Source organism: Mobula birostris, chromosome 1, assembly GCF_030028105.1.
Source record: "Mobula birostris isolate sMobBir1 chromosome 1, sMobBir1.hap1, whole genome shotgun sequence".
NCBI classification, from domain to species: Eukaryota; Metazoa; Chordata; class Chondrichthyes; order Myliobatiformes; family Myliobatidae; genus Mobula; species Mobula birostris.
The window spans coordinates 227,841,344-227,868,345 of NC_092370.1; the positions used below are offsets into that span (position 1 = coordinate 227,841,344).

At 40.8% G+C, this 27,002-nt stretch overlaps 1 protein-coding gene across 9 annotated transcripts in view; it reads left to right on the forward strand.

Annotated features, from left to right (window-relative positions):
- foxn3 (forkhead box N3) overlaps nucleotides 1-27,002 on the forward strand; it is a 414,510-nt gene that overhangs the window by 280,529 nt on the left and 106,979 nt on the right. The window lies entirely within an intron of this gene.

Below are 27,002 nucleotides of genomic sequence, written 5' to 3' on the forward strand. Positions count from 1 at the left end.
TGTATAACAATGGCGTTTCTTTGTTTAAGCTTCAAAACAATGTTGTGACAGGGGCTGATTTGTTCTTTTTGTGCACAAGTAAATAAAGTGTGATTGAGCAAAAAGTGTGGCTTTTCAGAGTCCAGTTAATTAATGGTGATGTGACCACCAGCAAATAATACTGTATAAACAGTAACCCCTGTGTTCTGAATTTCCCCACAAGAAGAGACATCCGTTTCATATCTAGCCTGTTTACCATCAGGTTCTTGTATATTTCAATTGCATTGTCTGCCATCCCCTGAAATACAGAGATACAAGCTTGGTCTGTACACATAAGCACAAGAGGTTCTGCAGCAGGTGGAAATCCAGAGAAGCACGCACAAAATGCTGCAGGATCTCAGAAATGTCGATTGTTTATTCCCCACTATTGATACTGCCTGACCTGTGGAGTTTCTACAGCATTTTGTGTGAATTGCTCTGTATACATAAGACAACCTGCCTATTCCAGTTATCAGCGTGCTGGTATTTCTCTGAATTACTTCCAACATGTTAACGTCCTCCCTCAAATAAGGAGGCCAATCCTGTACATAATACTCCAGATGTAGTCTGATCAGTGCCCTAAGTCTGAACGGTAGTCTCACCACATTTGTTTCCAATTCCTTTAGCAATAAATTATAACATTTTAACTTTTCTAATTAACTGTTGTGTTACATACTAACGTGTTGCATGCTTAAGGAGAGCCAGCTCCCTCCATATCTCAAAACTGCAACGTTTTGTCATTTAGATAATATTTTAAAATTTTTTCCTGTCAAGTTGGAAAGCTTTACACCATTCTCCATTTTCCAGATCTTTTCCCATTCATTTAGCCTAAACGTATCACTCTCAAGTCAGTTGCAGGGAAATTGCTGGAGAAAATTCTTAGGGATAGGATATATGAGCATCTGGAAACCCATGGCCTAATTAGGAAGAGCTTCAAAGCTTTGTATGGGGCAGGTCGAGCCTAACCAACTTGACTGGGTTTTTTTTTTGACAAGGTGCAGAGAGAGATTGAAGAAGGTAGGTCAGTGGATGTTGCCGACATAGATTTTAGTAAGGTGTTTGATAAACAGTGTAGGATACGCTGTAGAATACAGTGTAGGAAAATCTATGGCAATGGACTTGGGTAGAAGGAATAAAGGCATAGACTATTTTCTAAATGAAAAGAGAATTTGGAAATTGGAGACCCAAGGGGAACTTGAGAGTCCTAGTGCAAGTTTCTCCAAAGGTTAAATTGCAGGTTGAATAAGAAGTAAGGCAGGCAAATGTATTGTTAGCATTCATTTCAAGAGGACTAGGATATGAAAACAACAATGTAAAGGTGAGGTTTTAGAAAGCATTTCACATGGAATATTGTGAGCAGTTTGGGCCCGTATCTAAGGAAGGTAGTGCTGGCATTGGAGAGCCTCCAGAGGATGTTTACATGTGAAAAGGTTAGCATTTGATGACTTGCTGGAGTTCAGAAGAAAATGGAATCAGAATCAGAATCAGGTTTATTATCACTGGCATGTGTCATGAAATTTGTTAATTTAGCAGCAGCAGTTCAATATAATACATAATATAGAAGAAAAAATAATAAGTAAATTAATTACAGTATGTATATATTGAACAGATTAAAAATCATGCAAAAAGACCCAGAAATAATATATATTGAGAAAGTGAGGTCGTGTTCACGGGTTCCATGTCCATTTAGGAATCGGATAGCAGAGGGGAAGAAGCTGTTCCTGAATCACTCAGTGTGTGCCTTCAGGCTTCTGTATCTCCTACCTGATGGTAACAGTGAGAAAAGGGCATGCCCTGGGTGCTGGAAGTCCTTAATAATGGATGTTGCCTTTCTGAGACACCGCTCCTTGAAGATGTCCTGGGTACTTTGCAGGCTAGTACCCAAGATGGAGCCGACTAAACTTACAACCTTCTGCAGCTTCTTTCGGTCCTGTGTAGTAGCCCCCTTCCATACCAGACAGTAATGCAGCCTGTCAGAATGCTCTCCACGGTACAACTATAGAAGTTTTTAAACGTACTTGTTGACACACCAAATCTCTTCAAACTTCTAATGAAGGATGGGGGTTGCGGGAATCTCATTGCAGCCTACCAAATATTAAAAGTCCTGGAAAGGGTTGAATTAGAAAGAATGTTTTCAATAGTGGGAGAGTCTAGGACTGGAGGGCATGGCCCCAGAATAAAAGAGATGAGGAGGCATTTCTTTAGCTAGAGTGTGGTGAATCATTGCCACAGGCAGCAGTGGAGGCCAAGTCATTGGGTGTATTTAAAATAGAGTTTGGTAGGTTCTTGGTTAGAAAGGGCATCAAAAGCTATGGGGAGAAGGCAGGAGGACAGGGCCGAGAGGGAATAATAAATCAGCCATGATCGAATGGCAGGGTAGATGTGACAGGCCAAATAGCATAATTCTTTTATGTTTTGTGGTCTTTCAATGTAACTGTAGCACCTTACCTGCATTCTGTTATTGTTTTCCTTTGTGCTTTCCCAATGCACTGTTGTAATGAAATGACCTGTATTCTTGGGATGCAGAACAACGTCTTCACTGCACCTCAGTACCGTGTGACACTAATATTCCAAGCGAAGTGAATTGAGAAGTATGGAGTTAGACAGAAAAGGGCTGAAATAACACATTAGCCGTGATTTTATTGAATGGGAGAGCAGCCGGGAGAGGCTGAATGGCTTACTTGTATTTTTTTTCTGTTTGGTAAAAGGGTTGTCATCCTATTTCGTTCCATTTTGCATATTACAAGCACCACATTTTACAACAGATTTGAAAATAACGAGATCCCAGATCTCTTAGTTGACAGCATTGTGTCCTAACAGGACTCTGTGTTGAAGTGGAAATGTTTTGTATGATACTGTGCTGATTCCTTGAGGGCTAATTTTATTTGAAGTACCAGAATATTAAACACCAAACTGCATGGTATCAGAGTATTCATTTAAAAAGCTTCTGACTGTGTGCTGAGCACACCAGGGAAAAAGAAAATTATATTTAATCCTACTGTATGTCAAAAGCACTGTAAAGTTTACAGTGGTTTGTTAGGTTGCCACGGTGACAGATGGGTGCGACCTAATTTGGCTATTCAACAGCACATAAGAATGTTCTGTGTAATTCAACATAAGACATAGGAACAGAATCAGGCCATTCGGCCCATTGAGTCTGCTCCTCCATTCCATCATGGATGATTTATTATTCTTCTCAACCTCATTCTCCTGCTTTCTCACCATAAAGTTTTATGCCCTGACTAACCAAGAACCTGTCAACCTCTGCTTTAAGTATACTCAATGACTTGGCCTCCACAGCCGTCCGTAGCAGTGAATCCCCCAGACTCACCACCTTCTGGCTAAAGAAATTCCTTCTCATCTCTGTTCTTAATGGACATTCCTCTATACTGAGGCTGTGCCCTCTGGTCATAGATTCACCAACTATAGGAAACATTCTGGTTGACCATCAATGTTAAGCCCTAGCTATCTATGTAATACGCTAATCAGCACACAAGCCAGGCAGTACGATGCGGAGAACAAGCTGTTGCCAGTGCAGTAGGTTCCCCCCCCCCCCCATGCAACTGATGAATCCAAAGGAATAGCAAAGGCCGATACAATTTGGCACCAGTGATGTCACAGGAGATGCCAGTCAGTGTTGAACTCAACATAGGACTGCCATAGGAGCTCCAGCTCCAGATTTTTCCTTGAGGCTTACTCCCAAAGCCTTCTCCATGAGGAGGTATAGCTACAAGGCAGTGGAGATATAAGATCAGAGTTTTCCTTCTCGGATGAGCTGACAACCACGGCTGAGGAGATCTATCTGCCCGCCACTCTATCTAGACCTTTCAATATTCAATAGGTTTCAATGAGATCCCCCCTCATTTCTCTAAACTCCAGCAAGTACAGGCCCAAAGTCATCAAATACTCCTCGTACGTTACCCCTTTCCATCCTGAATAACATTCGTGAAACTCCTCTGGACACTGTCCAGTGCCAGCACAATTCACTATAGTGCGCTTTTATGCAAATGATAAGCAAAAAAAGTACTTTATCGTCCTCTACATTACAGCCATTCTTCCTCATATAGAGCATGAATTTCAAAATGGAAGGTTAGATGAACGTCGTTATATTGCAGAATACTTTTTCATTTAAACCAAAGGCTTGGTTTATAGATCAAGATGGTGCTAGAAAGCCCTGCTCCCTCCCCCCTCCCCCAAAAAGGACATCTTCAAATGTTGATGCCTCAGAGGGGTGGCATCCATCATTAAGGACTCCCACTATCCAGGACATGCTCCCTTCCTTTTACTACCAGGGAGAAGATCTAGGAACTAAAGGCATACACTAAATGTTTTAGGAACAACTTCTTCCCCTCCGCTGTCAGATTTCTGAATGGTCCATGATCCCATGAACACTACCTCGTTATTTTACTCTCTTTTTGCACTACTGATTTATTTTTAATATTTATTTTTGAACTGTAACTTATATATTTAATTTTTATGCTGCTGCAAAACTACAAACTTCACAACATGCATCAGTGATAATAATTCTGATTCTGATAATTCTCAGGATCTTAATTCAACAGCTAATTAAAAGGAGTCATGTATCAAAACAAATGTGTTCTGCACTTGAGTAATTCCCGAGGAGGTTCACGAGAATAATCCTGAGAATGAAAGAGTTAATTTATGAGGAGTGTTTGATGGCTCTAGGCCTATACTCACTGGAGTTTAGAAGTGGGGAGGAACTCATTGAAACCTATCAAATATTGAAAGGCCTAGATAGAGTGGACATGGAAAGCATGTTACATTTTCTGGGGAGTCTTGGAACAGAGAGCACAGCCTCAGAATACAAGGACTGAGATGAGAGGAATTTCTTTTGCCAGAGGGTGGTGATTCTGTGGAATTCATTGCCATAGGGAAAAAAGCATGGAACTTTTGAGATCAGTGAAGGAGACTTCATCAAGTGCTCTTCTAACCTATGGCATGATAGTGTAGCGGTTAATGTAATGCTTTACAGTGCCAGCGAGAGCAGTTCAGTTCCCACTGCTGTCTGTAAGGAGTTTGTGTGTTCTTCCTGTGACCATGAAGGCTTCCTCTGGGTGTTCCAGTTTCCTCCCACATTCCAAACAGTTGTGGGAATGCTATAGAACATAGAATAGTACAGCACAGTACAGGCCCTTCGGCCCACAATGTTGTGCTGACCCTCAAACCCTGCCTCCTATATAACCCCCCACCTTAAATTCCTTCATATACCTGTCTAGCAGTCTCTTAAACTTCACTAGTGTATCTGCCTCCACCACTGACTCAGGCAGTGCATTCCACACACCAACCACTCTCTGAGTAAAAAAGCCTTCCTCTAATATCCCCCTTGAACTTCCCACCCCTTACCTTAAAGCCATGTCCTCTTGTATTGAGCAGTGGTGCCCTGGGGAAGAGGCACTGGCTGTCCACTCTATCTAGTCCTCTTATTATCTTGTATACCTCTATCATGTCTCCTCTCATCCTCCTTCTCTCCAAAGAGTAAAGCCCTAGCTCCCTTAATCTCTGATCATAATGCATACTCTCTAAACCAGGCAGCATCCTGGTAGATCTCCTCTGTACCCTTTCCAATGCTTCCACATCCTTCCTATAGTGAGGCGACCAGAACTGGACACAGTACTCCAAGTGTGGCCTAACCATGTTGGTGCTAAAGAAGAATGGTGACACTTGCAGGCTGCCTCCCAGCACATCCTTGGATTATGTTGGCTGTGACACAAACGACACATTTCACTATAAGGTTGTTTCGATGTTTCAATGCACATGTGACAAATAAAGGCCATCTTTAATCTTTACTCTGCCAATATATGTTTATCAGCTATTCACTCAGTTGCCATTTATGGCCCTTGTTTTCTAAAAGTTGCTGAAGGGGAAAATAAGGACCTTTATAGAACTGTATAAAATCATGAGGGGCATAGGCTGAATGTATAGAGTCTTTTTCACAGGGAAAGGGAATCAAAAAGTAGAAGGGATGGAACTAAGGTGAGATTGGAAATATTTGAAAGGGTCTTGAGGGGCAACTTTTTCAACAGTGGGTGGTTTGAATATGGAACAAACTGCCCAAGGATGGATGGAGTAGGTACATTAATGACATTTAAAAGACGCTTGGGTAGGAGGGAGGGAACGTCCTTCGGTAAGTACATGGATAGGAAACATTTTTACAGGGGTATGTAAATATGTATGTAATTGTTATATGGTTATATGGTTGAGGCTACTAAAATGGGACTAGCTTAGATGGGCATCCTGATCACAATGCCTGTTTCTGTGCTGTATTACTGTTATTCTGTACCTATAGTTTTAATCTCTGTGTACCCACCTCAGTCTTCGTTTTATCCAATCAGTCTCATTTAAGCTAGTGCCATTATATTTGTCATCAATGCTTCTTCTCTCAGCAATATGTTCTGGAGTTACACTTGTGGGCTGTGGGCTTCTTGTCTGAAGACTCACCTTTGTTCTAAGTGCTATTTGCTTACTTTTATTGTTTGCATGATTTGTTTTTTTCTCTGTCTGTACATATTGGGTATTTTTCCGTTTTCTTTGACGTGTTCTTTTGGGTTTCTTCTTTTGTAGCTGCCTATAAGGAGATAAATCTTAGGGTTACATACTTTGATAATAAATGTACTTTGAACTTTGAAATCTCTGGAAGTTAAAGACATACTCTTTACTACAGCAGTCCCCACCCACCGGGCTTCAAAGCATGTGCTACCGGGCCATGAGGAAACAATATGAGTCAGCTGCACCATTCCTCATTCCCTGTCACACACTGTTGAACTTGAACATAGGGTTGCCCACTGTCCCGTATTAGACGGGACATCCTGTATATTGGGCTAAATTGGTTTGTCCCATATGGGACCGCCCTTGTCCCGTATTTCCCCGCTAAGGTAGAGCGTTCCTATGAAACCTTTCGTGCCAAAATGGCGTGTAGCGAAGAAGCAGTTACCATTAATTTATATGGGAAAAATTTTTGAGCGTTCCCAGACCCAAAAAATAACCTAACAAATCATACCAAATAACACGTAAAACTGAAAATAAATAACACTAACATATAGTAAAAGCTGGAATGATATGATAAGTACACAGCCTATATAAAATAGAAATAATGTATGTACAGTATGGTCGGGAAGATGAAGGCAAAACTGATTTGTGGCGAAAAAATCGACACGTGCGCACGACACGCATGCGCACACAGGTGCCCGCACAAGGCTTCATGATCATGGTAGTCTTTCCTAGGGTAAAGTGTCCCAGGATTTGACTGCTACTTTTGTCCCTTATTTGGGAGTGAGAAAGTTGGCAACCCTAACTGTAAAAGACATGTTGAGGTGAGCTTAACCCTATTTGAACACCCCCCTCTCCCTGCCCCCGTTCGGCCGGTCTGCAAGAATATTGTCAATATTAAACCGGTCTGCAGTGCAAAAAAGATTGGGGACCCCTGCTTTACTAGGTTGCCTGTTGTTACTTTACAAATGCCCATATTCACTGTGGAAGTCTATATTTTGTACAGTACTTATTTTGATCAATTGTATCGAATTGTTGCATTAATTTGCTCCAATGATTAAATTTGATTTACTGAAGGAACATTCCTCAGGCAGCAGATAGCTGCTCCCGTAATCACAAGACATTGTGAAGCATGACACCGTGTTCACTACTTGAATTTGTTCAAGAGATTTGCAATATAAAAAGAAGTCAAGATGCTGGAAATGTTTAGTAAGGCTATTTGCATTACAAGAGAAAAAGATAAAGTAGATGTTTCAGTCAGAGATCCTTTATCAGAGCAAGAGGATAAATGCCTTTTGAGTCCTATCATAATCAAGGCACTGAACCGAAAATTTGAAAATTGTAGAATTAGGTTCATGTATTGAAAATCATTGCCACTTTGCAGCACTAGATAAATGGTTTTCTTCTATTGGTTACATTGGTTGAGTTTTGGTTACAGTCTAGATTAAAATGAATGCTTTTTATAACTCAGGTATGCACATGCAAAGTATTTTTGTACTTTTCCCTTACAAAAAGATTGAATGCTGTTTTCTGACCATTATAATATGTGGTTAGCGGTCAGATACGTGCCATTTTTTCTCTTGAAATAGTGGGTTAAGCTACATGCAAATGGGTTAGGTTGTTTCTTTCATTTTTCTCATGCATTTATTACTACTTCATTCAAGTTAGAATTTTACATTGACAATGGGCAGGATGAATCTATGGATCACTGAGAACAGGCAATGTCAATAACCTGCTCTAAGAACAGTTTTTGCAAATTATTTGAGCTATAGAAAAAGCAACCCAGAAAATTATAGTGCAGTCTTTATCGATTACAGCACAAATAAAGAAAAGCTAACACAACACAGAGCAAGGGTTTACTGTTTGATAGCTTTAAAGCTCAATTTCAATGATCTGCCACCCTGTGAGTCAGACTCTTGTTTGCTGGAAACATCACCTAAAAGCTTTAACAGTGCACAAACTAATGTTTGACCTTGTTGCATCATTGTATATTACTCCTCGTGTAGTTGTCCTTTTTGGGACAGATATGACTGCTAATTAAATTATACAGCACTGACATCAATAATAGATTTTTCTTGGTATGTAGAGAACAGTGAACCAAATGAAATACTGCATATTAGAAAGTGTTTAATTCCTAAAGAGATTCTGCAGTGCTGGAAATCCAGGGTAACACACACAAAATGCTGCAGGGACTCAGCAGAACAGGAATAATGGAAAGGAATAAAGAGTCTACATTTCAGGTTGAGATCCTGCATCAGGACTGACTAAATTTCTAAAGACCATTTTATTCTGACCACATTCAAAGTATTATAAAAGCATGAACAACATTCATCTTGATGTGTTTTAGAACTGATTTATCAGAATCAGGTTTATCATCACTGGCGTGTGTCATGAAATTTGTTAACTTAGTAGCAGCAATTCAATGCAATACATGATAATATAGAAAGAAAAAAAAAGTAAATCAATTACAGTAAGTATATATATTATGTCAATATCACAAATGACCTGACTTGGTCTAACCAAGCAGAGTCCACTGCCAAGAAGGCCTACCAGCACCTTTACTTACCGAGAAAACTAAAGAAATTTGGCCTGTCCTCTAAAACCCTCACTAATTTTTATAGATGCACCGTAGAAAGCATTCTTCTAGGGTGCATCACAACCTGGTATGGAAGTTGTCCTGTCCAAGACCAAAAGAAGCTGCAGAAGATCATGAACACGGCGCAGCACATCACACAAACCAATCTTCTGTCCTTGGACTCACTTTACACCGCACGCTGTCGAAGCAGTGCTGCCAGGATAATCAAGGACACGACCCACCCAGCTAACATATTTTTCGTCCCTCTTCCCTCCGGGAGAAGGCTCAGGAGCTTGAAGACTTTTACAGCCAGATTTGGGAACTGCTTCTTTCCAACTGTGATAAAACTGCTGAACAGATCCTGACCCGGATCTGGGCCGTACCCTCGAAATATCTGGACCTGCCTCTCGGTTTTTTTGCACTACCTTACTTTCCATTTTTCTATTTTCTATTTATGATTTATAATTTAAATTTTTAATATTTACTATCGATTTGTAATCCAGGGAGCAGAAAGCGCAGAATCAAATGTGATGATTGTACGTTTTAGTATCAATTGTTTGGTGACAATAAAGTATAAAGTAAAGTAAGTATAAAGTACATTAAATAGTTAGATTAAAATTAGTACAAAATGGAAATCACTGTACAGCAGGAGTAAGCAAATTATCAATTTATTTTGAAAAGCTGCATAATTAAAGTTTGAAGAGAAGTCAAAAGTAATATATTTTGGTAAAAAAAGGTACAGATTGATTCTTAGGGAAGGAGGTACAGTAGCCTTAGGTCCCACACCACCAAGTTCAGAAACAGTTATTATCTTTCAGTCATTAGGCTCCTGAACCAGTGTGAATAACCTGAACTCTGAAATGATTCCACAGGCTAAGGTCTCACTTTGAAGGACTCTACAACTCATGTTCTCAGTATTGTTTGTTGATATGTTTATTTATTTATGTATTTGCACAGTTTGTCTATTGCATAATGGTTGTTTCTCTGCCTTTGTGTGTAGTTTGCAATTGATTATATTGCACATTTCTTTGTTTTACTGTCAATGCCTGCAGAAAATGGATTGCAAGGTAGAATATGATGACATTTATGTACTTTGATAACAGATTTATTTTGAACTTTTGAGTTTTGGTTTAAAAATAAAGTATAAAAGCAGGGAAATCCCATTGAATCTTGACAAAACATTGGATCAATTGTACCTCAAATAGCTTCTTGATCTGAATACTGCATTTAAGCCTGTGAAGGCTTAGACATTGTACAGTAGAGATTTACATGAATGATCCTATGCATGAAGGACTACAGTTGTATGGATTGACTGGTGACATTCAGGTTTTTCTCATTAGTGGAAATGGATTGAGAAATGTTTTAATATAAATATTTAATAACATTGATGGAAAGGAATAAACAGTCAAAGTTTTGGGCTAAGACCCTTCATCAGGATAAGAATTGGGAATGATAGCTTCCTTTACTGAAATATTTCCATCATCCTGTGAATAAAGAAAACAGAAGATACTTGAAAAACTCAGAAGTAAGGCACAAAAATTGGTAATATTTCATCTCAGGGCCCTTGATAATGCTCTGTACTTTAGCCTGAAGTAGCAAATATGAACTTGCGAGCATTCTAATCCTCTTAGAATATAGGGGTAGGTCCAACTTCAGAGATCCTGTGCAGTTGCCTAGCTCCTTTATACACTGTCCAAAGAATGCATTTTGGATTGGGTTAAACAAGACCTATTTATTTGGACATAACAGATTTCATGGCACTGTTACAAGGGCCCTGGCTGGCGCAGGGCTCTAATCTGGTCATGAAACCACATTAAGTAGTCAATAGTATGATCTGCAAATTGGCCCCTGCATTTGTCTGCGTAACAGCAATTATTAATTAATTAATTAGTTGCAATGCTCTGGTGTTACATAATCCAAGATAATTTGTTTTTAAATTAGTAGATTAAACATAAAATATCAATTAGCTATATAATGATTCGAATGAACTTCATGATCAATATATATGTAGATTCATTTTCTTGCGGGCATTCACAGGAAAATAAAGAATTTATGAAAAAGCTATATATAACAAAGCCTGACAAACAATTAATGTGCAAAAGGAGACACGTCATGCAAATTATTCAATAAATAGATAGATAAATAAATAAATACTGAGAACGTGAGGTGAAGTCCTGGAAAGTGAGTCTCTCGCTTGTGGAATCAGTTTAGTACTGAGGTGAGTGAAGTTATCCACACTAGTTCAGGAGTGTTCAGTGATTTTTTTTTTGTCATGTAGCAAGCAACTTTAACTGACTTCAGCTGCTCGCCTTCAGACTTGAATATGAATTGTGGATTAGATCTAAAATGCAGCTCTGAACAATGGGTTCCTAAGAACCACAAATTAAGTTAATTGGAAAAACAGACAATGCTGATTTAGGCTACGTCCACACTAGACCAGATAATTTTGAAAACGCCGGTTTCGAGTAAAAAGGACAGGCGTCCACACTAGGCGTTTTTCAAAATATCTCTGTCTACATTAAAACGGATATTTGGGTGAACCTACTCCTACTGGGCATGCGCAGACGCGTCTACAGAAAACAAGCGAAGAGGAAACAGTATAATACTTACATTTCCGTGGCGGCGTTGTGCTATTTCCATTGGTCAAAAACTAGAGTACCAACAACAACAGCCAAAGGAAGTTTTCAACAATGTCTTCGAGGAATACAAAGAAAACCTCCGCTAGAAAAAGCAGACCAGATTTTTTCGTTTAGACAGACAATGAAGTTGAGCTGTTTCTGTGAGTTACAAATGACTACAAAGTCAGCAAAGCAGTGGAGACATTTAACTCCAAACAAGCTATTAACGTAGACAATAAAGTAAACAACACACTCATGAAGCCGTCCTCAACCCAAGATCAACAAGAGAGTGGAATCTTCTGCCGCCAGACCTGTGCAGTATTTCTGACATTAATATTCTTAAAGATAGACTCAATCAAATCAATTTAGGGGATCTAGTCAAAAAAGCTCACGTTACAATTTAACTCTCACGCCATACACACTGACTGCGCATTATAACAACCGTCCGGCAGTGCTTGCGCAGTACCAAGCAGAAGCAGAAAAAGCATTGTTGTGGTGGTGTTGTCATGACAGCGTTTTTAAATCTCTCCGTTTACCCCATCTACACTACAATGTACAACAATCGTTTTCAAATTTACACACTCTGGAGAGTGTTTTAGAAAAGCTCCGTTTTCGGGGGATGAAAACGCCGCTTCAGTGTTGACGGAGGGTCAAAACGAAGAGAAGAAGCATTGTTTTCAAAATTATCCGGTGTAGTGTGGATGTAGCCTTAATTTTGTTACCTGTGTGTATTTGGGCATGTGTAAAATAGGTGTGAACAGGGTGGTGTGATGGTGGGTAGATTCAGGCATTTGAAACTGTTAGATGTAGTTCAAAGGCAGCATTGTAAATATGGAATTGTCCTTGGACTCTAGGCTCTCCCCCTCCCTCTCTCTTCCCCCCCCCCAAAGGCTGTCAGCTTATTTGTGATACTTTGTCAAAGAAAGAGACTACTTCATATCCACCAGCACTTCTGTCCAGTGACTTTGTTCACACAACAAGGAGCCTGATGGTTGAGGCTAATAACTGTTCCTGAACCTGGTGGTATGGGACCTAAGGCTCCTGTACCTCCCACCCAGTGGTAGTAGAGCTCCTTACAGACCTTGTTAATGAACTGAAGGGAAAGTGAATAGGCAGCCAGTGCAGAGTACCTCCCTGGCTGTTCCTCTCAATAATAAGTATACCGCTTTGGATACTGCTGAGGGAGATGACCTACCGGGAGAAGCCGTAGTGACTGGGTGTTTGGCACAGAGTCTGACTCTGTGGCTCAGAAGGGAAGTGAGGGGGAACGAAGAGGAGTGCAGTAGTGATTGATAATCCATAATTAGAGGGGAAGAAAACAGGTTCTGTGAACGTGAAAGAGACACAAGTGTCAGGGATGTCTTGGACCTGGTCCACGGCATTTTTAAAGGGGGAAGGTGAACAGCTGGATGTCATGGTACATATTGATACCAAAGACATAGGTAGGAAAATGGAAGAGGTCCTGAAGAGAGAATATAGGGAGTTGGGCAGAAAGCTGAAAAGCAGGAACTCTAGGGTAGTAATCTCTGGATTGCTGCCTGTGTCACGTACCATTGAGGGTGGGAACAGGATGATTTGGCAGATGAATGTGTGGTTGAGGAATTGGTGCACTGGGCAGGGTTTCAGTTTTCTGGACCAGTGCAATCTCTTCTGGGGAAGGCATGACCTGTACAAAAGTGATGGGTTACACCTGAATCTGAGGGAGACCAATATCCTTGCAGGCAGGTTTGCTAGAGCTGTTGGGGTGGGCTTAAACTAATTTGGCGGGGTGGTGGTGGGAACTAGAGTGATAGGGCTGAGCTTGGGGCAGTAAATGTATAAGTACTGCAGTGTGTAGTGAGGCTGTGAGGAAGGACAAGCAGATGATAGGGCAAAATTGCAGTCAGTGGAATGAGTTAAAGTATAACGAGGCCAAAATCAAAAAAGGGTGATGAAAACAGGACTGAAGGTGTTATGTTTCAATGCACTCAGTACACAGAATAAGGTATATGATCTTGTGGTGCAGTTAGAGAATAGCAGGTATGATGTTGTGGGCATCACTGAGTCGTAGCTGAAAGAAGATCACAGTTGGGAGCTTAACACCCAGGGATATGCATTGTATTGAAAGGACAGGCAGGTAGGCAAAGGGGGTGGAGTAAAAAATGAAATCAAATCCTTGGGAAAAGGGGACATAGGATCAGAAGGTGTGGAATCCTTGTGAGTTGAGTTAAGAAACTGCAGGCAGGGTTAACAAGACCTGATGGGAGTTGTATAAAGGCTTGTGAGCTACAAATTACAACAGGCAATGGAAAAGGTATTTTAAAAGGGCAATGTTGTGATAATCATGGGGGATTTCAATAGGCAGGTAGATTGGAAAAATCTAGTTGGTTCTGGATCCCAAGAAAGGGAATTTGTAGAATGCCTATGATCTGGCTTTTTAGAGCAGCTTGTGGTTGGGACCACTAGGGGAATGGCAGTTCTGGATTGGATGTTATATAATGACCCAGATTTGATTAGGAAACTTAAGGTAAAGGAGTGATCATAATATGATAGAATTCACCTTGCGGTTTGAGAAGAAGATAAAATTGAATGCATAAGTGTTACAGTGGAGTAGGGGAATTACAAAGGAATGTGAGAGGACCTGCCCAAAATTGATTGGAAAGGGGACACTAGCAGGGATGACAGCAGAACAGCAATGGCTGGAGTTTCTGGGGTAAATTTGGAAGGAGCAGGAAAGATACATCCCAAAGATGAAGAAGTTTTCTAAAAGGAGGACGAGGCAACCGTGGCTGACAAGGAAAGTCAAAGACAGTATAAAAGCAAAAGAGTGGGCATACAGTATAGCAAAAAATGGTGGGAAGGTAAAGGATTGGGAAGCTTTAAAAATCAACTTAAAAAGCCACAGAGGGAGAAAAGATGAAATATGAAGGGGAGCTATCTAATAGTATAAAAGAGGATACAAAAAGCTTTTTTCAGGTATATAAAGAGTTAAAGTGAGACAAGAGTGGGTAGTAGGACTGCTGGAAATGATGGAAAGGTAGTAATAGGGGACAAAGAAATGGCAGACGAAACTTAGTAAATTTTTTTGCATCAGTCTTCACTGTAGAAGACACCAGCGGAATGCCAGAAATGTGAGAGTGTCAGGGGGCAGAAGTGAGTGTCGTTATTACTAAGGAGAAAGTGCTTGGGAAACTGAAAAGTCTGAAAAATCTGGACCTGGTGGACTACACTGCAGGGTTCTGAAAGAGATTGTGGAGATATTAGCAATGAACTTTTAAGAATCGCTGGATTCTGGAATGGGTTTTGAGGACTGGAAAATTACACATGTCACTCCCCTCTTGAAGAAGGGAGGGAGGCAGAAGAAAGGAAGTGATAAGCCATTTATCCTGACTTGTTGGAAAGATGGTGCCCATTATTAAGGATGAGGTTTCACGTACTTGGAGAGACATGATAAAATTGGCCGAAGTCGGCATGGTTTTCTAAAGGAGAAATCTATCAGAATTCTGTCTGACAAATCTATTGGAATTCTTTGAGGAAATAACAGGCAGGATAGATGAAGTTGGTCAGTTGGTGTTGTTTATTTGAATTTTCAGATGGCCTTTGACAAGGTACCACACATGAGGCTGCTTAGCAAGAGAAGGACCCATGGTATTACAGGAAAGGTACTAGCGTGGATAGAAGTTTGGCTAACTGGCAGGATGCAAGGCGTGGGAATAAATGGGACCTTTTCTGGTTGGCTGCCAGTGATGTGATTAGTGGTGTGCCGCAGCGGGCAGTGTCAGGACCTTTTCTTTTCATATTGTATGTCAGTGATTTGGGTGAAGGAATTGATGGCTTTGTGGCCAGGTTTGTGGACAATGCGAAGATGGGTAGAGGTATGGTACCTACTGAAGGACTTAAACAGATTGAAGGTATGTAGGGAAGTGCTTGGTCATGCCCTTTGGCAGAGGACTAAAAGTGTGGACTATTTTCTAAAGGGGGAGAAAATACAAAAATCAGAGATGCAGAAGGACTTTGAACTTCAAAATTTGACTTGGGAGTCCTCGTGCAGGATTCCCTAACGGGTAAATTGCAGGTTGAGTCAGTGGTAATGAAGGCAAATGCAATGTTGGCATTAATTTCGAGAGGACTAAAATACAAAAGCAAGGATGTAATGCTGATTGGTCAATCCTCACTTGGAGTATTGTGAGCAGTTTTGCACCCCTTATCTAAGAAAAGATTTGCTGGCATTGGAGAGGATCCAAAGGAGGTGAAGAAATCCCAGAAATGAAAGGGTTAACAAATGGGGAACATTCGATGGTTCTGGGCCTGTACTTGCTGGAGTTTAGAAGAATGGACGGGGTGGGGGGGGGGTGCGGTGGATGTCATTGCAACCTATCGATGTTTTCTATAATGGAGGAGTTTAGGACCAGAGGGCACAGCGTCAGAATTCAATGGAACAATACCCTGGCAGGGATGGCAGTGGAACAGCAATGGCAAGTGTTTCTGGGAATAATGCAGAAGGTGCAGAATCAGTTCGTTCCAAAGAGGAAGAAAGATCCTAAGGGAAGTAAGGGGAGGCTGTAGCTGACAAGGGAAGTAATGGACAGCATATAAATAAAAGAGAAGAAGTATAACATAACAAAGACGAGTGGGAAGCCAGAGGATTGGGAAACTTTTAAAGAGCAACAGAAGGTAACTAAAAAGGCAATACATGGAGAAAAAATGAGGTACGAAGGTAAACTAGCCAAGAATATAAAGGAGGATAGTAAAAGCTTCTTTAGGTATGTGAAAAGGAAAAAAAATAGTTAAGACCAAAATTGTGCCCTTGAAGACAGAAGCGGGTGAATTTATTATGGGGAACAAGGAAATGGCAGACGAGTTGAACAGGTACTTTGGATCTGTCTTCACTAGGGAAGACACAAACAATCTCCCAGATGTAATAGTGGCCAAAAGACCTAGGGTAATGGATGAATTGAAGGAAATTTATATTAGGCAGGAAATGGTGTCGGATAGGCTGTTGGGTCTGAAGGCTGATAAGTCCCCAGGACCTGATGGTCTGCATCCCAGTGTACTTAAGGAGGTGGCTTTAGAAATCGTGGATGCATTGGTAATCATTTTCCGATGTTCTATAGATTCAGGATCGATTCCTGTGGATTGCAGGGTGGCTAATGTTGTCCCTCTCTTCAAGAAGGGAGGAAGAGAGAAAACAGGGAATTATAGACTGGTTAGCCTGATGTCGATGGTGGGAAAGATGCTGGAGTCAATTATAAAAGATGAAATTACGATACATCTGGATAGTAGTAACAGGATCGGTCCGAGTCAGCATGAATTTACAAAGGGGAAATCGTGCTTGACTAACCTTCTGGAATTTTTTGAGGATGTAACTATGAAAATGGACAAGGGGGAGCCAGTGGATGTAGTGTACCTGGACTTTCAGAAAGCCTTTGATAAAGTCCCACATAGGATATTAGTGGACAAAATTAGGGCACATGGTATTGGGGGCAGAGTACTGACATGGATTGAAAATTGGTTGGCTGACAGAAAACAAAGAGTAGTGATTAACGGGTCCCTTTCGGAATGGCAGGCGGTGACCAGTGGGGTACTGCAGGGTTCAGTGCTGGGACCGCAGCTGTTTACATTATATATTAATGATTTAGATGAGGGAATTAAAAGTAACATTAGCAAATTTGCTGATGACACAAAGCTGGGAGGCAGTGTGAAATGTGAGGAGGATGTTATGAGAATGCAGGGTGACTTGGACAGGCTGGGTGAGTGGGCAGATGCATGGCAGATGCAGTTTAATGTGGATAAATGTGAGTTATCCACTTTGGTGGTAAGAACGGGAAGGCAGATTATTATGTAAATGGGGTCAAGTTAGGAAAAGGGGAAGCACAACGAGATCTAGGTGTTCTTGTACATCAGTCACTGAAAGCAAGTATGCAAGTACAGCAGGCAGTGAAAAAGGCTAATGGCGTGCTGGCCTTCATAACAAGAGGAATTGAGTATAAGAGCAAAGAGGACCTTCTGCAGCTTTACAGGGCCCTGGTGAGACCACACCTGGAGTACTGTGTGTAGTTTTGGTCTCCAAATTTGAGGAAGGACATTCTTGCTATTGAGGGAGTGCAGCGTAGGTTCACAAGGTTAATTCCTGGGATGGCGGGACTGTCATATGTCAAAAGATTGGAGCGACTGGGCTTATATACTCTGGAATTTAGAAGGCTGAGAGGGGATCTTATTGAAACATATAAGATTATTAAGGGATTGGACACGCTGCAGGCAGGAAGCATGGTCGCGCTGATGGGTGAGTCCAGAACCAGAGGCTACAGTTTAAGAATTAGAGGTAGGCCATTTAGAACGGAGTTGAGGAAAAACTTTTTCACCCAGAGAGTGGTGGATATATGGAATGCTCTGCCCCAGAAGGCTATGGAGGCCAAGTCTCTGGATGCTTTCAAAAAAGAGATGGATAGAGCTCTTAAAGATAGTGGAATCAAAGATTATGGGGATAAGGCAGGAACTGGATACTGATGGTGGATGATCAGCCATGATCACAGTGAATGGCGGTGCTGGCTCGAAGGGCCGAATGGCCTACTCCTGCACCTACTGTCTATTGTCTATTGTCTAATTGAGGGACGTCCATTTAGAACAAAGATGAGGAACTATTTCTTTACCCAGAGGGTGGTGAATCTGTGGAGTTCATTGCCACAGACAGCTGTGCAGGACAAGTCATCGGGTATATTTAAGGCAGAGGTTGATAGGTTCTTGATTAATCAGAGTGTCAGAGGTTATCGGGGGTGGGAAGGCAGGAGAACGGGATTGAGAGGGATAATAAATCCAACCATAATGGAATTGTGTAATTCTGGTTCTATGTCGTATAGTCATATAGTAGCAAGAAGAGAGCATGGCCTTGATGATGGATACTGCTTTCTTGTGGCAAGATTCCTTTTTAAAATACTAAACCTCAGCTTCAAGATTCAATAACAGGTGTTTTGAGTGTTTGTCATCTTATTTCATACTCTGCTTTAAAAAAAGATTGAAACCATGTGTCCTTGTGCTGAAGGCAGCTTAAGTGGGTCCAGAGTTTATTTTAAATGCTTATATTGCCAGCATGCGTATAAATATTGCACTTTGAAAATTATCTTTACCACAAAATGTACAGCCAAGTACCTTGAACAGGAGCAAACCTGTGCACAGGAGCAGGCCCTTATGGGTCACTGTGTCCATGCTGACTGTGGTGCTGGTCTACATTTACTGCAATAGGCCCTTATCTCTACTCACTTCCCATACAAATACCTGCCCCTTTAAACATTGTTATTGTATTGGCCTCCACTCGCCCCTCTGGTAGCTCATTCCAAATATTCACCATCCTCTGTGTGGAAAACCTACTCCCTAGAACTCCTTTAAAGTATATTCCTGAGACCTGTGTCCTCTGGTTCTTGACACCTCTACCTTTTGGAAATGGATTCTGACCAGCTTTCCTGTCTATGCCCCTCATAATTTTGTAAAACTCTATAAGGTCATCCCTCAGTCTCCTATTCAGCAGTGAGAATAAACCTAACTTATCCAAAAGCTTATCAAAATTTTTGGCATGATTTGATAGTTTTTTTTGTGTGTGGGGGTGGGGTTTGATGTTCTTGCCATTTGCACGATTTGCCTTTCTGCTTGGAGGGTGGGTTGATGTTTTTGTTGCCCTTTGCGCTATTTTTTTCATGTGGGTGGTTGATAATTGTGTTGCCGTTTGTGAGATTTTTTTGTGCGGGAGGGTGATGGTTGATGTTTTTTTTGAATAACTTCCATGGTCATCTTTGTTTCGTGGCTATCTGGAGAAGTCATAGCTTGCGAAGACGTGCATACCAAATGCTCTTTTCCCCACCCTATCGATCTGTGTTGCTGTTTTCAGGGAACTATGGATCTATTTCCAAGGTCTCTCCATATGTCAAAGCTCCCATCATAGAGAGCATCTTCACGTAAGCCATCGCTGTCTGGTTTGGTGCAGCAACCTCCCACAGTATATGAAAACGGCAGGTCAGCAGAAAATGTCCTTGGCTAGAGTCTTACCATCCAAGGCAAAGAAGATGGCAGGAAAAGTCATTGCAGACACTACCCACCTAACAACACTCACAACACGCTGGAGGAACTCAGCAGGTCGGGCAGCATCCGTGGAAAAGATCGGTCGACGTTTCTGTCCTGACGAAGGGTTCCGGCCCGAAATGTCGACCGATCTTTTCCACGGATGCTGCCCGACCTGCTGAGTTCCTCCAGCGTGTTATGAGTGTTGCTTTGACCCCAGCATCTGCAGATTATTTTGTGTTTATGACCCACCTAGCAAACTGCTTGTTTCCTGCAGCTCTCTTCTGGAAAGCACTACAGGGCTATAATACAAAAACAATGCCATTTTAAAAGTTTCTTTCCCAGGTAGTTAATCTGATCAATCATTCCGGTTACCCCTCCCCCCACCCACCCTCCTCTATCCACTACCTCAGCCACTGTAAACCACTTTTTATAATGCTGATTACATTGTAAATGCACGCTGGTATTGATGTACATTTTATTCCATACCCTTACTTACTTTAACCTCTAACTTATTTTATATAATTCTTTATTTTTTATAATTGCTGCATGTCTCACCATCACACCGAAGCAAATTCTTTATGTATTTGAATGTATATGGTGAATAAAGTTGATCCTTGATCCTAAGGCCCTACTATTAGCTATATAGGATATGTTGTTTTAAGTTGGGGGAATTTAAAGGTGAGTGAGGGACAAATTTTTCATGAAGAAAGTGGTAGTTGTCCGGTAAGAGTTACCATGGAACCAGACAGTTTGGTGGAGTTTAAGAGGCTTTTACACAGATTAGTAGATATGAAGGGAGTGGAGGTATATGGATAATACATGTAAGAGTATAGTTAGTATAAATTGGCATAAAGATGAGCACAAATCTGTGGGCCAAAAGCCCCAAACAGTGACGTACTGTTCTATGTTCTCTATATGTCTACCAGAATGTGTGCAGATCTGGTCACCTGCCTACAGGCAAGATATCAGTAAGATTGAAAGAGTGCAGAGAAAATTTACAAGGATCTTGCCAGGACTTGAGAACCTGAGTTATAGGGATAGGTTGAATAGGTTAGGATTTTATTGTCTAGAGTTTAGGAGAATGAGTGAAGAATTGAAGAGAGGTATATAAAATTAAGATTAGTAAAAATAGGGGTAAACGCCAGCGGGCTTTTCCACCGAGATCGGGTGAGACTAGAACTAGAGGTCATAGAGGTAAAATATTTAAGGGGAACATGAGGGGGATAGTCTTTGCTCAAAATGTAGTGCAAGTGTAGAATGAGCTGCCAGCGGAAGTGGGTGGGTGCAGGTTTGATTTCAACATTCAAGGGAAGTTTGAATTAATACATGGATAAGATGGGCACAGAGGGCTACGGTCCAGGTATAGGTGACGGATGGGGCTAGGCAGACTAATAGTTGAGCAAAGACTAGATGAGCTGAAATACCTGTTTCAATGCTGTAGTACTCTATGATTCTAAAGTCAGATGCTTCTCCTGTCTTGAAGAATTTGACCTCTCAAAGTGCAGTACCTCACACTGATCTGGATAAAGGGGAAGAGGTATTGGAATGCAGCCTGGTCAATAAACCCTTCAGCAGCCAGTGTTTGATGATGCATCACTAATTCTTTGAAGAGAACCAGAGGCAAAAACAAACATTAGTATGAAAGAAAGGAAATGCGCAAACATTTCAGTGGCTATTTCTCCATTATCCCTTTTTAAAATACAAGCAAGTGACGTGTGTATTCATTTGTGTAGTAATGTTTGCAAAATAAATATTAACATTTTCTGACAAGTGGTACAGATTGGAAAACATACCTATAAATACAAAATAGAACAGACCAGCTTAGCAATTGCAATGCCTATAAAAAGTAATCACCCCCCTCCTGGAAGTTTTCATGTTTTATAGTTTTACAACTTTGAATCACGGCGGATTTAATTTGATCAACAGAAAAGACTCTTTCGTGTCAAAGTGAAAACAAATTTCTACAAATTGGTCTAAATTTATTACAATTATTGAGCACAAAATAATTGATTGCATAATTACTAAGTGGACTGGGCAGTGTTCAGGGACTCATCATAGGATCTGAACGAATACCAGACATCCCATCTCTCCTGGAAGTTCTGGGAGTCTCCCGCATATTGGTAGTGGCTCCCTGATGCCCAGAAATTATACACAATATCCCAGAAATAGTTTTTTTTGAGAGAGAGAGAGAGTATCCTGATTGGTCTCTCTTCGTGCTAAGAGTGGTCCCCAACAACCGGGCCGCGAGGAAACAATATGATTTGGTGATACGAAATGATATGAGTCAGCTGCATCTTTCCTCATTCCCTGTTACGCCCACTGTTGAACTTGAACACACGCGAGGTCATTACGCACGCGTCATCCATGTCAGCACGGGAAGGAGATCAACTCCTCGAGCTTGCAAATGACGACAGGCTGAAAAGTATGTTTGACATAACATCTCTGCCGGCACTCTGGATCAAAGTCAAGGCTGAATATCCTGAGAAGCCACGGAAGCATTGAAAACGTTGCTTCCATTTCCAACATATCACTGCGAAGTGGGGTTTTCTGCAATGAATGCAACGAAAACTAAATTGCAGAATAGACTGGACCCAAGGAACCCCCTTGGAGTATCGCTGTCTCCCATCACCCCTCGATGGCACTGTCTTGTTGCAGGAAAACAAGCCCAGGGCTCCCACTGATTCAGCGATATTGGTGTGTTGCAATGATTTTATATGTTCATACAGGGAAAATATGTGCTGTGTGTTTAATATCCAAATGTTACTTAAAATGTTATGATGCCACTGACTTATAATTGACTTATCACTATATTCATGTGATGTGCTGTATGTTTAATATTAAATTCATTAGATAAACCCTTTTAGAAACGAAATTGAGTGTATTAGCCACTTATAAGTGACTTATAGTTGACTTATCACCTATATTCCGGTCATGATTAACACCCCCGCCCCGGTCGGCCGGTCCACAAGAATATTGTCAATATTAAACCGGTCCACAGTGCAAAAAAGGTTGGGGACCCCTGCTAAGTAGACCTATCAGTTTTCTCTGTGGGCGGGCTTTACAGTCGACCTCAAAAAATAATGACAATGTTGCTCGCTGCACTGTTTGCAACAGTGACTTTTCTATTGCCCATGGTGGGTTAAAATGTAAAAGACATGTTGAGGTGAGTTTAACAGGTGTCATTCGGTCATTAGCATAGCTAACGTTATTTAAACTAGCTGGCTGGCTGCTAAGGAGCTACACTATTGATGTCCTACGTGATGAGGCCAAAATCCCTGTAGACTTGCTTAAAGTTGTAATAGAATAAACATGATAATATAATATAAGTAGATATTTTAATGCCACATTTTCTGCATATACCCAACTTGGTTTACAGATTAGACAAAATCACTAAACAAAGTATTACATACACCTTTGGAGGTTGACAGGGGAGGGGGATATGGGGTTGTGGGGGGCGGGGTGCTACCGCCCTGAAATGAGTTTTTGCAGGGTGGGATGTCTGGAATACACTACAGTTTCAAGGACTTCACAAAAACAGTTGTTGGTCAGTGTGTCCCCACAGAATCATTCAAAGCCGCCTTCTACTAGAAACCCTGGATGAACCATGAGATCCATAATCCACTGAGAGCCATATCAGTGGCATTCAGGTCTGGTGGCCAAGTAAAGTACAAGAGGTCCAGACACAATTGCCAGAACGACATCTCATGTCCAATTTGCCTGCCTTAACAACAAGTCAACAGCAACTGTCATTTCATTGGCTCCTCACTCAACCCTGGAATATCTGGACAGCGAAAATGCATACATCAGGATGCTCTTCATTGACTTCAGCTTGACATTCAGTACTCTTATACTCTCAGAGCTAATCAATAAACTTCAAGACTTAGGCCTGAATATCTGCTTTTGCACTTGGATCCTGGATTTCCTCACTTGCAGACCCCACACAGTTCGATTTGGCAACAACATCTTCTCCTCAATCTCCATCAGCACAGGTGCTCCTTATGACAATGCCATATTTAAATTTGGTGATGACACCACTGTTGTTGGCTGAATCAAAGTTGATGACAAATCAGCACATAGGAGGGAGATTAAAAGTCTGGCTGAGTGGCCACAACAACAATCTCTCACTCAATGTCAGCAATATCAAGGAGATACAGGAGACTCAGGACTCACACCACCAGGTTTAGTACTTGAACTAGAGGGGATAACCTCACTTGCCCCATCACTGAACTGTTCCCACAACCTATGGACTTACTTTCAAGGACTCTTCATCTCATTGGCTTGATATTTATTGTTTATTTATTTGTTATTATTAATATTATTATTTATTTTTGTATTTGCACATTTTGTTGTCTTTTGCATATTGGTTGTTTGTCCATCCTGTTTGTCTTTCATTGATTCTATTGTGTTTCTTGTATTTATTATAAATCCCCGCAAGGAAATGAATCTCGGATGTATATGGTGATATATGTATTTTGATAATAAATTTACCTTGGATTTGGACTTTGAACTTTGAATTACTTGGAGAGGTATCTAGTGTGTAGTAGAACAGAGATGAGGAATTTCTTTAGCCAGAGGATGGTGAATCTGTGGGGGCCATGTCATAGGGTATATTTAAAGCAGAGATTGAAAGGTTCCTGATTAGTAAGGGCATCAAACAGTACAGCGAGAAGTCAGGAGAATGGGTTTGAGAGGGATAATAAATCAACCATGATTGACTAGTGGGGCAGATCCGATGGGCCAAGTGGCCGGGCACTGCTCCCATGTCTTATATCAACACACTACTCTCAAGCAGTCAGTGTTGCTGCATGAAGTGTTCAGGAACAATGAACACTATGTGCCTTTCAAAACCTCGGGATGTCTCATGGCCAAAGAAATGCATTTTGAAGTGTATTCATTGTTATCATTGATATAATGAGAAGATGATTGGTCTGTGAATGTAAGGCGTACTCCTTACTATAGTGCTGTGGGGATATGTACACCTCCTGGGGAGGGTAGATCTAAATTCAATATCCAGTATTATTTTTGCTCAAGAGTTTGAGCAGCATTTTAAACTATGCCTTTGACTAATACTGAATCATAGGAATTTCTTTGGAGTGGAACAAAATATTGAAATATCTGCACATGAAATACCATACCCATCTCTCTCAGTTTGGTTGGACAGCATAGGAGAACTGACATGCATCAAGAGGTTGACTAGTTAGTTGATCATCTTATCTGTTCAACAACTGTTGGTTGTTCTAACCAGTGCTTCAGTTGTGTAGGTTGAACAGATGTAGGAGTAGAAATTATCTTTTTACTAACATAACCAATCTTTAAGAGTATACACAGTTGTTTTATGAAACAGATCTGATGAAAAGACAGTGGTACCTTTGATATCATGTCTTTAAAGTGTTGATTCACATTGATAACTGCACAGACAATTGGAAGCTTTATCAACTCGAACTAATGTTGTATTTCCAGTTGTAGTTTATGATTTAGAGACACAAACCCTAGTTGAATTTAGCATTACTAAGATGTGTTCTATGCCTTTGTTAAGAATTTTGCAAACTAAGTCTCCATTGCTTAATGTTATATTTGAGTGTGAAGTATCTTTCAGTCATAGATGCAACCCAGGTGAGGAAGGTAAATGGAATAAATCGCCCTTGGTCAAAAATCCATTCTCTCAAAATAGCAGAGTGGAGCTAAATACTGGGAGATTGTGACAAAGAACTGGGAAGTTTTGTGCTTGTTACTGTAGCCTTTCAACAGTTGAATCTCATTCTAATTTACTTCTCTGTTACGATTGGAAAATATGTACACCACTCATCAGTAGAGATCTAGCTTTGACTATCTCAATGTGTTGATGAAAGAGAATTGCTTGTGTTGGTGTTTTGGTGCTGACGATGTAGAAATATTGCTTGTTTCAGAAAGTGCTATCAATCACAATGAAGTTGAAAGCTCAAAGGAATAGATCACGTACCAGCTACACCTGTTGAAAATCTAACACAACACAGTCCTTAATGTGCATCCATTAGAAGTTCTACTTTATGGAACAGTGATGTCATCCAGAGATACAATTAGTGACGCCTCTGAATAACATGGCAATGTCAATAAATAGTAACCAAGTAATTATCCTCAGGCATATTGTTTGGAATTTTGTTGGCAAGGCCATTTATCAAGATAATTAGATTGCATATACAGTAGTACTAACCATAGACATGCTGAATGCAGTGCTTTTCTTGCTGTTCTTGCTGAACTGGTTTGCAGAAATGTTTGATAGAAATCTGACCCATTCAAACGCAGTAGTTTCAGGCAGCCCCTTAACAGTTTGTCCGGCTGCAGGAAAGCAGCATCCATCATCAAAGATCCCCCACCATCCAGGCCATACTGTCTTCTTACTCATTCATCAGGAAGCTGGTACGTCCCACACCATCTGATTCAGGAACAGTTATTATCCTACAACCATCGGGCTCCTGAACAGGCATGGATAACTTTTCTCATCACAGCTTTGAACCTACAGACTCACTTTCAAGGACTCTTTGCCATGCATGTTCTCAATATTATGTTTTTTTAAATTATTTGCACAATTTGTTATCTTTTGTACATTGTCAGTCTTTGTGATTTTCATAATTTTGCTGTATATTTTATTTTCTTGTAAATGCCTGCAAGAAAATGAATTACAAGATAGTATATAGTGACCAATATGTATTTTGACAATAAATTTACTTTGACTTTGAATTTATTTCTCCTGTGCCTGGCCTCAAATTAGATTACTGACCCGGCTCTGTAGATATGTTGTGTAATTCTGCCAAGGCAGCTGGTGAAGCTGTGTAGTCTTCTGTTAGACCCAATGCAACATGACACACAAGCAACAATTAAATTTGCATTATATACAGTCAGCGGCCACTTTATTAGGTACACCTACTCGTTAATGCAAATATCTGGCAGCAACTCTATGCATAAAAGCATGCAGATGTGGTCAAGAGGTATAGTTATTGTTCAGACCAAACATCAGAATGGGGAAGAAAAGTGATATAACTGACCTTGACTGTGGAATGATTGTTGGTGCCGGACAGGGTGGTTTGAGTATCTCAGAAATTGTTGATCTCCTGGGATTTTCACACACACCAGTCTCTAGAGTTTATAGAAAATGGTGTGAACAACAGGGAAAAAAACATCCAGTGAGCAGCAGTTCTTTGTGCGAAAATGCCTTGTTAATGAGAGAGGTCAGACTAGTTCAAGTTCAAAGGAAGACAACAGTCACTGAAATAACC